We start from the raw sequence: 15,725 nt of genomic DNA on the forward strand, positions 1-15,725 counted from the left end.
AATACTTTACAAGAAATGTTAATGCACTATTAAAAAACAGTTGTTGAACTGTTACTTGTTTTCATGATTATTCCAATTTTATTTTCCTCTCTCTTGACCACAGGCAGATACTAGAATGCATGACTGTAGAATAATCTTAAAGAACTAAGTTTTTAGTGCAAATATTTAGAAAACTGTGTTCCACGATTTTAGTGATTTGTATCTTTTTTCCGCTGTGTTTGCTTAAAATACAAGTACAGATGCAGGAGTCTTTTTTTTTTTTTTTTTTGTTATAAAGCTAGCTGCAGGATGAGCAGGAGATTAAGTGTAAGCAATAGATACATTTTAAAAGTTTCTTGTATTGGGAATTCTCATCCTATAAAGCTTCTCACCAGTCTATCTGGAGGGGGTAATTTTAGAAGTCACAGAAAGTAAACAAGCTATTTTGCCCTTGAGATAAGAAAAACTATTCTAGAGATTTCTCTGCATTAGGCTGTAGTTGCACTACAGTTGGATTAAATATTTCAAGCCATGTCTGAGTGCACTCAGTCTACTGCCAAACAAAATGTAAAATTGAAATGGTAATACTTAGTTCATTCATTCTTTATAAATACCTAAGAGATGTGATTTTTTTGTATGAATGAAAACAACTCACAGAAGGTGAGTGGTCTTATCAATAGAATGGCTTGAGTTGGAAGGGACCTCAAGGATTGAGTTCCAACCCCCTGCCCCAGTCAGGGCAACAAAATTCCAGATCTGGTACTAGATCAGCTTGCCCAGGTTCCCATCCAAACTGGCCTCAAACACCTCCAGGGACAGAACATTCATAACCTCTCTGGGCAGCCTGTTCCAGTACCTCACCACTCTTGGTAAAGAATTTCCCCCTAGCATCTAATCTATAGTTTCCCTCATGGAGCTTAAAACCATTCCCCATTACAATAAATATTACAAGCAGCATTCACTATAATGATCATCTGTCTTTTCCAGTTATGCAATTACTTGACTACTTTGTTTTTCTCTCTAAGAATGGCTAACAACAGTTAGTTTGCATAGATGATTGAAACTCAGGTAATAATTTCTGCTCACTATTATTTTGTGAACTATCCAGCTGTTAAGTATTTTACTTGTAAAATTTCCACACAGTTCAGAAGGAAATGCAAAGTAAAAAAAAGATATCTTCTGCCTCTTCATTCCACATGTGTCAAGGCTACATACAGATGTGACAAGGCATGCTTTGTATTTTCCCCTCCTGATGTTTTCATTTCTCTCATACACTGTGAGTTATAGGATAAAAAGTCACTAAATTGATATATCAAGATCTCCTGCATTTCTGAATCTTTTCAGAAAGAAATAATTTCCTGAAAGATTATCTCTAAGCTACCTGTCACAGCCCTAGCACAAAAGAAGTATTTTTTCCTCAAATGAAAATCTTTAAAATATCTTTAAAAAAAAAAAAAAAACACAGTCAGGTTCAGGGAAATTATATTAACTTTCACACATAGTCCTAAGTAAATTTATATTCTACAAGAACAACATTCAAGCTAAACAACCATTATGTTCAAGTTCTACTTCTCTATAGTTCTGTCCAATTTTCCAGTATTTATGGAAGGAGAAAAGCCATAGACCTTTAAAAATATGGGCTACAATGTTTCTTGGAGTAGGAAAAGAGCATTCCGCGCACCTGGAATTAACTATTTTTGATTTTCTTCTTTGTAATGCAAAAAAAGGTAGAAGAGAGGAAGAGGTGAAAAGTCAAAAGTCAAGTAAGGTAAGTTTCAAACACAATTAGCAGTCTATTCTGTATCTAGAAATCTGATTGGTTTCACAATGATTATGGGTACTAGCACTTGCATACAGTAACATTTACCCCAAATAAAACGTGCCCATTTCTTTCTCTCTCTCAAATTTTTCATCTTATGGTTCAGTAGAACTTCATCATTCCCTACCTAGCTCTAAATTGAAGTCATTTTATAACATGGTATCAAATATGGCTTATAACATAAATAATGCTTCTTGGAAAAAATTTCTGACTGCCTATATATTTTTTTTTTTCCAAATTATTTGATTGTATTCGTTTTTTAAAAGCAAAATTCCTATGGTTGTGGGGGCACCTAGTGGCAAGCTGCACTTACATGTTAAAAAATAACTGATCATTAGCTATCAGAAATTTGTATTCTTTTACAGATAACCCTATTGATTCCATAACAAAAATTCAACTGTGTAAGATGAAAATTTAAACTAAATAACAAAGAAATAGCAATTGAATACAGTAATTGAACATAATACACTAGCAATTCCACTGCCACAGACCCACTCCAACTCAAACCTCATCTTTATTTACAGGAGATGAAAAGCAGACTCTGGCAGTGAAACTTTTTATCCTGTTTGCCCTGTCAGAGCTCAATACTCTCTCAACAAGTTGCAACTCAAAGCATTCTATGTTTAGACCTTAAACAATTCCCTCACTTTAAAATGTAAGCTTGTCTTGTCAACAGAGAATACTACAGGTTTTGTGGATTTCTTCTGTTCAAACTATGTCTGCAGTTTTCCACTAAACCATCTTCCTGAAGTCTTAGTCACTGATCTCATTGCTCAGATCCATCTGCCAATTTTCACTTCCCTTCTTTGTGCCTAGGACCTTCATAAAGAAATACATCCAGGTCTTCATCAAGAATGCAGTCTTAAGGCTAAGCATTAATTCTATTGAGCAAAATTCCAGAGAGACAGCATATGAGTTCTTTACTTGCTCTTCCCATAGTCCTAACACTAATTTCTGTCCTGCAGATTACCCGAAGGAACATTGAATTTCAAAAACACTTACACGCCGAGTACTAATACTCTACCAACAGCTTTACAGCTGATCAGATACTTCATGATTCTACTCCTGCCATCAAAGTACTGATTAATCAATCAATACCAGATTGACTAATCTCTGTGGGCTTTTGTTTGTTTGGTGGTTATTTTGTTGGTTTATTTTTCTTGTTTGATGGTTGTTTGTTGTTGCTGTTCTTTTTTTTTAGTTTACGTAAATACATCCAGCAGCAAGTAGTATGCCAATTCCAGCTCCACTGAGCCATACAGATCCTAAGTGCAGTCTTGAAGGCTGGTAATATGCACTTCAGTTGTTCTCTAAGGAATGAGAGAAATAAAAGAAATGCAGATTTCTCTATAGCAATACAGCACAGTTTCATCATTTTCTGGACCATTAAAGACAAGATCAAGCTCAAAATTTAAAATTCTGACAAATCCCAATCATTTGATGCTGCACTAACACATCCTGGGTCCACTTGTAAAAGCCAGAGTCTTCCCCAGGATTCAGTAACTCACACCCAGAAGACACGGAGCTCTGGAAAGTCAACTTGCTCCTTATAGACAGGAGGAAACACCCAGTAGGAGCACTCATCTGAGCAGGCTAATTGTACTATCCTCAATTACTTCATGTGGCTCAGCACCAACATCATTTTTCCTCTTATCAGCTGGATCTCATCAACAGATATATAGAAATTCCCTGAATTCACTGCAGAAAGCAGACAGGAATCCCTTGTTCATACGCATGAGAAACTCTGTTCAACTATGTTGTTCCTTCACAAATTTCTCTCTGCATGAAATTGCATGTTGTCACATGTCTTCCTTAAGCCTGTTTTTTCAAACAAATCTTTGCATCAAAGAGCTAGTACCTTTTATCTCTTTATTGATATTGTTGATTCTTTTGTTCAAATTCTTCTATCCAAACTGTCTCTCACCACTTTAATGAAGCCTTATGTAGTGGCTATAAAACAAGAACTGAACTGCCATTTGAATCTCTCACATTGAATTGCAGCCTCATCTAGGATCCCTGTGGAAAAACTAACTACATTCAAGACTACTTACAACCACAGAGTCAACATTAGGATCACTTAATTGGATTTATTAATGTAAAAAGCACAGGAAAATATTGGTCAATGGGTCAACTTGATTTTCTCTGCTCATACAGCTGTAAGGTAATATTTCCTATGCATGGATGAAATAAGATGTGCTCAGGCAGAAAGGGATATCTATAAATGTACATGATACAAATATTTGTGAACAATTTTTCTCCCTTTCTATATATAGACATCTCACAGCCTAATTTCTGGTAATTAAACGCGTTTTATTGCACTGCTATTATACTGGTAAAGAGATAAGATTTGTTTGTCAAAAGTGACCTGAAAAGTGTTCACTATACAATTTAGGCATTAGAATTACCTCTTTCACAGATTATTTGTATCAAAGGTGGTGTCCTTTCCCTCACAGAAAAGGGAAAGATTATGTCTATCTACAATGGGGCAAAAATGTGAACATTTGCATTTAACAGCTGGGCAATTTGCTGAGAAAGATACTGTGAGGAACAGTAACAAAAATCTTGTAAAAGCCTGGAAATGTGTCCACCACCTTCCCTTCATTCACCAAGCAAATTATCCTATCACAGAAGATCAAATTGCTAAATAGGACTTTCCCTTGATAAACCCATACTGACTGGCACCAGAATAGGTTGCCCCAGGAAGTTGTGGATGCCTCATTTCTGGAGGCATTCAAGGTCAGGTTGGATGGGGCCCTGGACAGACTACTCTAGTGGAATCCCAAAAGCAAGGAATTGGAACAAGATGATCTTCCTTCCAAACATTCTGATTTTATTATATGCTGACTATGCAATTGCCACTATCTTTCATCTTATTTAAGATTTTCAGGTCATGATCACCATCTTATGCATCCTCTTTGTACCACTCTATTATAGCATTTCCATTATTACAGTGGAAGATATTCCCCTCCTCCCCATCATATTTTTAGATTGGTTTACTTAACACAATTTTCAAAAATTCACAATGTTAATCCCTCTTCCACCATACACCATACCCATGAGAAAGGTACCTTTGCTCACCATCCTTGCAGCATGCCTATGAAATGTGTAATGTATCACGGCTGTCATGAGAGGTCAGGGATTCAACCTCTTCCACCTTGTTTTTTATGCTTCTAGCTGGTCCACTGAGTATGCATGTGGGTATACTCTCAAGCTTTGCTTTAGCTCCTTCACTTCTAGCTGCAGATTATAGATATATATTTTTTTTAGTTTTGAAGAAGTGCTTAGGATTGCCATTCTCTTGCCCACATCTAATCTTATTAGCTTTCTATCAATGTGAGAAATATGTAAAACAACAAGAATAGGCTGACCTGAGGTGTTACACACATTCATCAGTAACCCAGTGCAAACTGTCTAGTTGCCTGCTAGTCATTAAATTACTGCCTTTATCCTCACCTGGGCATGGTGAGGCTTTATGTCTTTACAAGAGTATTGCTAGACCTATTCACTTCCCTTTCATGCAGACTCAAGAGGCAGGCACAAAGCAATCCTTTAGCTGTTACCTTTATCAAGCTTCCCAACCACTCTTCCAAGTGCAGAACTGCTACAGAAAAAAAATACTCTCTCTGTTCTCAGGATCAAAAACCTCCCTGCACTTTCACATGGTCCAAAATAAGATTTTCCTTCTGCCCTTTCTGAGCAGAATAGCTGTGCAGACTGCCCTATTAGCTATATTCTCACCATCATTCAGCTATTGCTTTTTACCATTGCCAGAGCAAGCTTTGTATTTCCCCTTAGAGGGTTGATTAACTCAGAGGCAGGGAGCCTAGTTCCAGCTATCAATCATCTTACCAAAACTTCTGCCAAAAACTCATCATGCTTTTGCCATTTAAATTAAAATTTAACTGTTAGCATAATTAACAGTGCAAGAAACCAATACATAGAAGGGATGACATTTCAGATTTCATACTTTCCCTTCCGGACTGTGGTAAATATTGCTCACAAATGCCTAACCCATGAGAAAATTGTGTTTCAGAAGAGTTGCCTATGCGACCTTAAATGCTGACAGTTTCCTCAGGATTCAGAGGACAGCCTCCACATTCTCATTTCCCCTTTCCCACCAGCACATACCTTTTCTTTTTAGCAAATATGCAAAGACCTTCAGCTTATCAATCTGTCTGCCTGTCTTCTTACTGCAGTTTTCTTTCTGCTACTGTACACGCATGGAAAAATTATTGGATTTAAAATATAGAGAGCAGTTACACAGAAATTGAAAATTATTATTTCAGAGAAGTAGGAAATATGAACTAAGATGTCTCTCATTTAAGCATTTTCAGGGAGGATAGGAAGAAACATCACAGAAAACTGTACAACATAGGGTACAGTCAACAGTATAACATAGGGGTGGAAGATGAAAACTAAAAATAACGCTGCTGCAAGCAAGTTTTCAGTGAAGGCAGACCAATAAAGAATTGTGAAACTGGCACTGGCCTGTTTTATTGAAAGAAAATTGGAAATATCAGGTTGTGCAACAGGCATGCTCATATTTAGCAGTACCTACAGTCAGTCATGAAAAGGGAATGTATGTTTTTGACAGAAGTTGATACTTCTAATTTCTTTTACTTCTTTTTTTTTTCCCCTTATCTCTTTGTCTGAAACTTAGACTTCCAGAGGGATAGTTATGGGGTTGCAAATGAAAACAACTGAACAGTAGTTGCCTAAAGAATATTAACAGTTTAAGACTCTTCCTTACTAAAGTTGCATTTGAAGACTTTTCACTACTTCGGTATTGAGAAGTATGTCCTTAGAAAAGTTCTTTTAATTGGTCAATACAAAAAATTATTAAAAAAACTACATTTTGTATCAGTTGCTAATCAAGTTGTCAGACTGTTGCATATCTTCTCAGTAGTATGAATAGCACTTCCCTAAAGATACACAAATGTTTGGATTTGTTGTCTTCTTAGGTAAAAACGCTTGTGCTAGTGAAAGCTTTTTCAAAAGATAAGGTTAGATCACTAGCCATTTATTTTATTAAAGACTTTATGAATTATTTACAACACAAGAAGTTATCAGTTAAGATAATGGACCTCACTGCTGTCAGCCACTGCAAGGGATCTCATAACAGCATCAGTTTAGTATTTCTAGAAATTTGCAGGGCTGGCATGAGTCAGTTGAGCTGACCCACATAAATTCTGTGGAGTCTGAGCACAAAAACACAATTGACTGAGGACAGAAAATTCACTACTAAATAAGCAGAGTCATGCTTACAGAGTTACCAGTAGTTCTCAAGAGCATTGATTTACAGGTGCCTAATATTTTTCAGTGGATATGAAAGCATCAGGTTACCAAGGATGGTAAATTGAAACCAACAGACAGTTGCCTTCCTTTATGTGTTGCCTGTGATATGCTTTGAACCTAGTCTGTGACCTCAGTTAGTAAGCACTCCTGGTACCTGGACAAAAAGCCATTGATTCTCTCTCAGTACAACAGCTAGTATAGTTAGGATATGCTAAAGAGATTGAACCTCTAAATTAGTGTGATTATAGCTAACATCTACAGGGAATAGACAAAGTTCTTCATTTGTTAGATGCAAAGATGAAATGGGCTAAACACTTTTCAAAATAGTCAATGATTACTGATGATTTTTTTTTTTCCCCAAGATATATTGAAATAATACTTGGGGATAAAAAAAGTCTTTTTGCTTCTGCATTCAGTCTTACAGCTGTTTTATAAGAAATCATATATCCACACAGATTTTAAAGGGAAAAGGCAGAGGGAGCAGAGGCAGTTTGTTTTCTTATTTCAGTAGCATCTAGCAATTCACTGAGCTATTTTTTATGCACCAGACTTCTCAGACCATGTCAAAAAAGACTGTAGACAACTCATTTTTTATTTAGAAAATGTACACTTAATGGCCTTAGCGTCTGAAGTTTTTGTCTAAATCAAATTTTCTATAGTGCCAGCTTTGGTTTCATTTCATTTTGAATCTGGCAGAAAAGAAGTAACAGAGGGGAAAACAACAGAACTCCACATTCTTTGTTTATGTCCTTTCCCCTCACCGCAGTTGAAACAGACTATGAATTAATTATGAGTCCATATGAAGCCGATACCTTGGTGACTGAGGTTTTTATATGTTTTGATGTTTTATTACAATATTATATTCAGTGATTGTATTTTCCTTGTTTCTGCCCACATTCAAAGTTGCAAAGATCTATGTGCATATGTTTTTCATTTTTTCTAAGCAGATAAGTTATCTGAATGTAGTTAATTTTAGTGCTAAATATGTTCTTTTGGTACATATTCAAGTAGTTGCTCAGGGGAAAAAAATAAAGTAAAGATTTAATACCAAAGGGGAATACTGAATAGCTTATTTAGTTCTAAGAATTGCTATTCCCCTGCAGCTCCAAATGAGCTATGGGAATTAATATTTTCTTTATCTCTGGAAATAAATACAGACCTGTGACATTAATTATGGATGTGTCTTTATGGAAAGTATGGATCAAAAGGATTTATACACAAATAATTATACAGCAAATGTATTCAGCACTGTCCCAGAAACAGATGAAAATCACATTATAACCTCACAAAAAGCAGTAAATAATTAGAAGGTCATTCTTATAAAGGAACACGAAACATTGAATAAACGATTGTGGTACCAAAACATTTGTTGCAATACAGTCAAGTACCAGAGGACTTTGTCCAAGTATCCTAAGGATGTAACCTGTAAAAGTCTACTAAAAAAAGATGCAGAAGGGTTTTGACAGTCTCATAAGTAACTGTCTCACAATGTTCTCCAAAGCACCTTCTAGAATGGCTTCCTAAAAGACTTTTAAAAATGAATACTGAGTTTATGTGGGAAGTTGAGTCATGTTTCTGCAACACCAGACACCGAGCAAGTGTTTGAATTGTCTATCATGTCTAATATAAGCAGTTCCTCATATGTGAGCACTGATACTGAAGCTCTGCACAACAGCTCAGCTGATAGAGCACAGCTATTGCAGCTAAGCTGAAAGAAAGGCTGTAAGCTAAAACCACTCCAGATAATGAAAGGAAAAAACCTATTTTTTGAGATAGTGAGTGGCTCAAGGATTCAAGAGGAAAAATACTGACATCAAAAGGCATAAAGCTCTTAAGCTGTGTATATCCTCTTTTCATTGTGCATGGTAAAAGACCTCAAACAAAACTGACCTAGGGATCTGGGTTATAGACAGCCTCCTGCTGCAGACAGTGCAGGACTTCAAGGCTTAAGAAGTCTTTGGACTTGATAAAAACTAAGTGCAAAATTTGATAGCCTGTCATAGTGAGGAGGTAAGACCACGTGATTTAGACTCCCCTTTTGAGCTTAACTTCATGAACGTAAGGCTCTCAAGGAAAGCATGACTCTGATTTTTAAAGAAAGGCACTATTATCAATAGAATGCCTTGATTAAATCAGCTGCACGTTGCCCAGGCTGGCAAGAATCTTGTAAACAGAGGGCCTGGAATAGTTTCATGAATAGCTGGCATATCAGTACAGGACTGTGCTTCAGAGATATGAAAGAACACCACACTGCAGAGTTCCCTAACTGTCTGAAATGAGGGAGGTTTTTGTACAAGAATATTTTAGGCGTGGTTTATCATTTTAAAGAAGCAGAAAGTGTCAGAAGATTTAGCTCAAAAAAGACATAAGCCAGCAAAAGCTTACGTGGCCTCCGTGTGGTGGTAGATCAAAGAGGTCAAAATGCTTAATATTCCCAGGTTAAAAAAAAAAAAAACTTCCTCATGAAGGTATTTAATTTCTTCAAGAAAGAGCTCTGAAAGTACAAATAAGCCATATATAAATCTCAAACTTGTTTGAATTCAAAAAGAGTCTTAGGAATAAGCTAGATAAACTTTTGTGTGAAAGCATTTACAGAACTGCCAATGTTGTTGAGATTAAAGAGCAATGAGCACAGTGACTCAAGAGTAAAAATATTAATATGGAGGGGAAAAAAAAAGCAGAGACTAAGATAAGTCTGAATCTGATACCTCCTCACCTGATGGTGAGCTGCTGGAGGGGCAGACACTACCCTCATTGGACCTTGTGGTTATATTAGTGCTTAGCCCCCAGCTCATTAATCTTACCTGTCTGCTGTACACAGTCACCAATAAGCAATTGATGTGTCCTACTAATTGTCCATTTCTTGCTTTCAGAGACTGCAAAATGTGAAAGATCCCAAGACAGCTGTAAAGAGAACCATCAGAGTGCCCTACCCTCCTGTCTGTAACTTATTTTCTCTCCATCTGAGTTAACCTTAAATTATCCTGAAAAGGAAATAAAGCTATATTTTCCATTACCTATTATTTCAACTGCAAGCTAAAATGAAGGCAGCATCATATTGGTTCTACTTCCTCCTTCTTCAGACATACTTCAAGTGATTAGCTCATATCTGTCCTTTTCAAGACTATCGGAAAGAATTAAGCAACCAGGATAAAATTCTGCTTCCTGAATTTTAAGCAGAAAGAGCAGTATCTTTGTCAAAAGTCAGTCTGACTTCAGCCCCAAAGCATCATGGAGGAAACAGATGCTGTACTTACTGTATCCCACTAGCTCTAGGTAGCTTCCAGATAAACTTCTTTTGATAATTCTCTCAAGCTCTAGTTCTCCCAATATACCACGAAGAACTTAATCAACCTCTATGATCTCTGGAGATAATTTCCCTACAGTTTAGGATCTGTAGCAAGTAGAATTATGGATACATGCAGGATTGGATCTAAGATATCTTCTGAGGTAGAACAACTGATTTGTTTTGCTAATTTCAAGACAAGCCATCAAACTCCAGGAGAAATGTACATAGCATATTTTAAAAAGCCATGTAAATTAAAAATATGTTGAGCCTAATTAGAAATCCTCTTGCTTCAAACTTCAAAACCATGAAAGCAAAATTAAAAAGAAGTCAAATTCTTTATTCCGTGGAAATCTTAAATATTTATTGGAAATTGGTAGGACTGAGTCACTTGGGAAGTAATTAATTAATTAGCAGAAATGCATGATCTCTTTTGAATATCAAAGGCTTTTAATAATTACTTTACAAATCCAGATCAGTACAAGTCATGAAGGCTTTAAACATTATGGGAGGTGAAAACAAGCTGAGAAGTTGAGAACTATAGAATTTGTAACAATTGAATCAAATGTATTTTGATCTAGTGTTGCTTGATAAGGAGAGTAGTGCCATAAATATGATACCATTGATTATCTGGTGCTCTCTGCAGTTAACAGAGAAGCTTTCACAGCTTTATTTGTCTATAACCAGGCTTACAGGATGGTTATACTATCAATGGTATACACTTCAGATATTACTAATAGGGCTTCAAAGCAAGTGAGCTAGCAGATAGCATCAGAAAGCAAACTTACTTTTTAATCATATACAAAGATATTAAGATTTCTGTAACACTATTTTACGCAAGTAAATGAATAAAATATATAAAGAACCAAGGACAAATGCTCAAGAAAACCCCTCTCTCTTCCTCCACAATGCTCTGATAGAAAAAAAAAAGCTCTCATCATGTATTCATGAGAAAATCAAATTGTTTCAATGGGAATGTCAATGCTGCCTATTTATAAGGAATTTAAATTAGATTGTATTAATTAAACCCTAAATCTGACTGTTGTCTGCAAGGACACACAAGAACAATCTTCAAAAAAAAACATTTTATGCAAAAAGCACTTCTACTCTTAATTCATTAGGTCACTCTATAAATGTTGCAAAATCTTCAGTTGCAGTTTATGAAACAGGTATTTCCATAAAGAAATGCAACAAAAAACATTGGAGTAGAAAATATTATCCAAGCTTCAATGATTTTATTACAGATAATTGAGCATAAGTCCTATTATTCTCCCCATAGGTAGCAGACAAAACAAATTGCAAGTAACTAAAGCATTGCCAAGTATGGTAATTCTTAGACAATACAGCAATTATAAAAATCCTGAGAAGCTGTAAAGGCAGAAATCTATAATACACAATGACTTACACCAACAGAAGGCAAACGGATGGTGAAAAATGAAGAGAACAAGCTACTCAGAGGGTGCAAAAGATTCCTTGAATATACTAGTGACAAATCTAGCATTCCCTACTTCATTTTACACATGCAATACCAGTACAGTAACCACAATAAAAGTCAACATAGTTTAATTAAATCTTTGTGCTGGATTTTGCTCTGTTTTAGCTAGGTGATTGCCAATTCATATTTAATGAAAGTTAAGTAATCCCAATATCCTTATGTTAATAGATTGCTCAAACATAGTCACATTCCTAGTATCAATAATGCAAATAACCAGTAGGAAAAAGAAAAGGCTATTTATGAAGAGAAGGTACCCCCAAACCCAGCTTCTTTTGCAGTCTTACAACAGAAACTTGAATAGCACCAGACTGCAGAATCTAGGAACTGTTAAGAAATGGTGACATTATTTTCTCTAAGTATATGAAATCCATTCCTTTTAAGATTGACCTGAAAAACTTTGAGATTAAGAGTATGCTACAAGTAGTCTAATTTGAAAACTGTATCGCTCCCAGCCCTCCATTCTTCTTCCAGTTTAGGAAAAAGAGTCCCAGTTCTATGACTGCACATGGAAATTACACAGAAAGATCTCTTCTCTGGTTTGACCCTCCTTCCTCTTTCCCAAAATCCATTAGTCAAGGCATTATTCCACAGAAGACATCAAAATCCCATATTCCATGGCTTTCCTTATGTTTTTATATTACTTTTTTTTTTTTTAAGACATCCCACAGCATGAGCTATCAGACTTCTGAAATGGTAAATCATGCATATAATAAAATCAGTGTTTTTATCTTTAATCTGCATATTCAACAAACCTGATGCATCAGACATACTCAGTCTGCAGTAAAGACTCCCCAGAAAACTTTGTACTTGCTGTCCTATTCTGTAAACTCCAATCAATGCTACAGTCAGAGGTACCCAAGAAGAAAAAAAATAGATGAAAGACAAGAAAGGGAATGGTAGCAGTTGCCTAATATTGCAGTGAATTATGGAAGTGCAGAACTTTGGGCATTTATTCTAGCCTCAATAATTGAGTCTTTGTTATTTTACTCTAGTCCAGAAAACCTCTTCACTCAAAACATACCTTGTTACAAAGTTATGCAACTGTACCTTATTTCTTCCCTTGCAAGAGTGGCAAAAGCATTTATTTCCCTCATTCCGTTAAACGTGGGGAGATCGTACTACTTGAAATTTATCTGTATTCTTTCAAGAAAAAAAATGCAAGGTGTTAATAAATAGATATTTTGTGCCTTATTCAACCCCAATTAGTTAAGAAGTGAATGCAATTAATTGCAAAGGGACTGCTCCAAAAGTAATGCCCCCTATTTTATTATATTTACTTATACTGGAAACAGACAGTGGCAGTATAGAAGTAGAGGCAGAATTTCTTGGCCAATATCCAATTAAATTCTGTTGCCATGCAAAGGATAGCTGCAAAGGGGCAGTCTGAGAGGAAAGAGAGTCAAAACAGCAGCCCATGGAATGGCAACGCACGAATTCCAGCACACAGCCCTCAGGAAGTAACAGGATACTCATTGTCTTTTAGGATAGGAAAGGGGTGATCCTCCTGGATTTCCCAGAACCCAGACAAACCATCAACTGTGACTGATGCACTACAACACTGACTAAGAGACAGAACAGAGACAATAACTTTTTCCTTGCAGCACGATAATGTCAGCATTGGATAATGGAGCATACTGCCACAGTCCTAGAAAATACCCACTATATAGTCCAGATATGGCACCTTGTGACTTCCATCTGTTTGGACTAATGAAAGACTGACTGCTTGAATAACATCTCCCTAGCAACAACACCATCATAGCAGTAGTTAAACAGCCATTGTAGTTTCCATGGAAATAAAGAGAGGGCACTACTTTCAGAACAACCTACACAAACTAAGCCTATACCAGATACTAGCAGTTCTTCAGAAGAATAGAGAACTAAGCAAAAGCAGATGATGGGGGGAAAAAAAAAATAAAAAAATCAATCTTGGACATAGCTGCAAGCAGCTGACTTTGGTTCTTGAGGAGAATCACAGTCCACGGCCCATTCTAGAACATAATTTATAGTAACAAAGTAGAAAAGAAGCAGCTTATGGCGACAATGCATTTAAGAACCAGCATTTGTCAGCACATAATCTCCTCCACCAGCTTCTTTCTGAAAAGAAACTCACCCTGTTGTAATTAATTCCTGTTTCACAGAAATACATGGACAGTACCTACCAGGTGCAATGTGACTTAAATCCTAATCTGTATCTGTCTGTATTGTATAAAAGCAGCTGTATTGTTTTGACTACCACTTCACTAACTAGTGCCTATTTTCTCCACTCTAACAGATTTAGACTTCTATCAATCTGCATTTCACAAAGGCAACTCAAAGACAAGAACCATTTTTAATTTTTCTTCTTCCCCCATAATTCACAAGTGAACAATTCCCAGTGCTTTTTTCCCCACAGTGTATATTATGCAATGAAAACTGAACTAATAATTTTCTTAGACTCTGAAGTTTAATAATGACATTCATCTCATGAGTGATTCATACTGAGAGAAAAACTTAAACACAAAATTAATATAATTATGAAGATTGCCCATGAGACCCCAGGAAGCAGAACCATTCAAGGCCAGAGAGTTTAACCTTATTAAAGATATAACAAAAGCACAGGAAAAAAAGAAAAATAATCAGGGAAAACCAAGGCAGACCAGCCACAGGAGAAACATCTTGATTGCTGTTTAACAGTTTCATTTTGCCAGAGGACTTGTTTTATTGTTTTTTTTAGAAGTACTAACACAACAGTGATAGCAGCTACTATGAAAGGTTGGGCAAAGCACAATAGTACTCTTTTCCTCTGCTTCTGTATAGCCTACTAAGAATAGTGAGAAAAAAATAAGACTTTGATCACTACTTAATAACTCAAGTGAAGTAATGATAATAGCAGTGTTTACTTTAAGACCCAGAAGTGTAAATAAAGCTACCTTACGTTCTATTTTACAGCTACATCCTACAATTTGCTCTACTTTATAATCATCTTTATGGAAGAAACCAACTCCCAGAAGAAATCTCATACAAGCCTTGTATTTTTGCTTCTGTCTTGTGCAAAATAATGTTTTGGCTGCTAAGAAACTTGAAGAACAGAAGTAGAACAAGAGTAAAAAAAAAAAAGTTCCTATAAATCCTATAAAAAGAACAGGTTGCCAGCTATAAGGTTTGATTGTACTTCTTTATTCCTCTTCCCTCCTCCCCAGTCTCAGGATGCATTTCCAGAAATATTATTATTTTTTAAAACTTCAAATTCTTCCTCCTGTTCTCATTCCACCTTTCCACTTTCCACATATAAAAGCTACTTCTAGGATATAAGTCGCCACCATAAGCTTCTAGTTGAAGGGCTGAGGCCACAAACTAACTTGTTTACATCAATTTCTCAACACTGTGGTTTTTTAATTCATGTCTTGTTCTCCTACGACTCCTTCACCCCTGGTACTTGTTTCATACATCCCAGGTATTTATCAGTTTATTGTTTTTATGCTTTCCCACCCTTCTATTTTCCAGATTTATCTCCATAAACTTCTAGCTTCATAGCTCTCTTTAGCTAAGAGAAAAGGAATATTTCATACTTGCTTCTAATGAGAGAAACGCAATCTAAATGGACTGAAAAATACCTTGAGGCAATCAGGACACACACGGGGTAAATAGCAGTGAACTGGGGTGAATGACCACAATAGCCTCTTTTAGAACAAAAACCTGAAGCATGCTATACAATAACACTATACTGATGAGATCCCCCTCAGCTTTCTCCAGGCCAAAGTCTCAAGTCTCTCAATCTTTGCTCACAGTGGAGATGCTCCACGTTTCCAACCATCTCTATGGCCCCAGTCTGCAGGAGATTACACTGATACTTCACTTCTTCCAGCAAGGGC

General features: G+C 36.2%; 1 long non-coding RNA gene across 3 annotated transcripts in view; it reads right to left on the bottom strand.

Annotated features, from left to right (window-relative positions):
• The window catches only part of LOC149919533 (uncharacterized), a 36,084-nt gene that overhangs the window by 19,965 nt on the left and 394 nt on the right, over nucleotides 1-15,725 (bottom strand). The gene's annotated exons all lie outside the window — the stretch shown is intronic.

Source organism: Phasianus colchicus, chromosome 1, assembly GCF_987193195.1.
Source record: "Phasianus colchicus chromosome 1, bPhaCol1.hap1.1, whole genome shotgun sequence".
NCBI lineage: Eukaryota > Metazoa > Chordata > Aves > Galliformes > Phasianidae > Phasianus > Phasianus colchicus.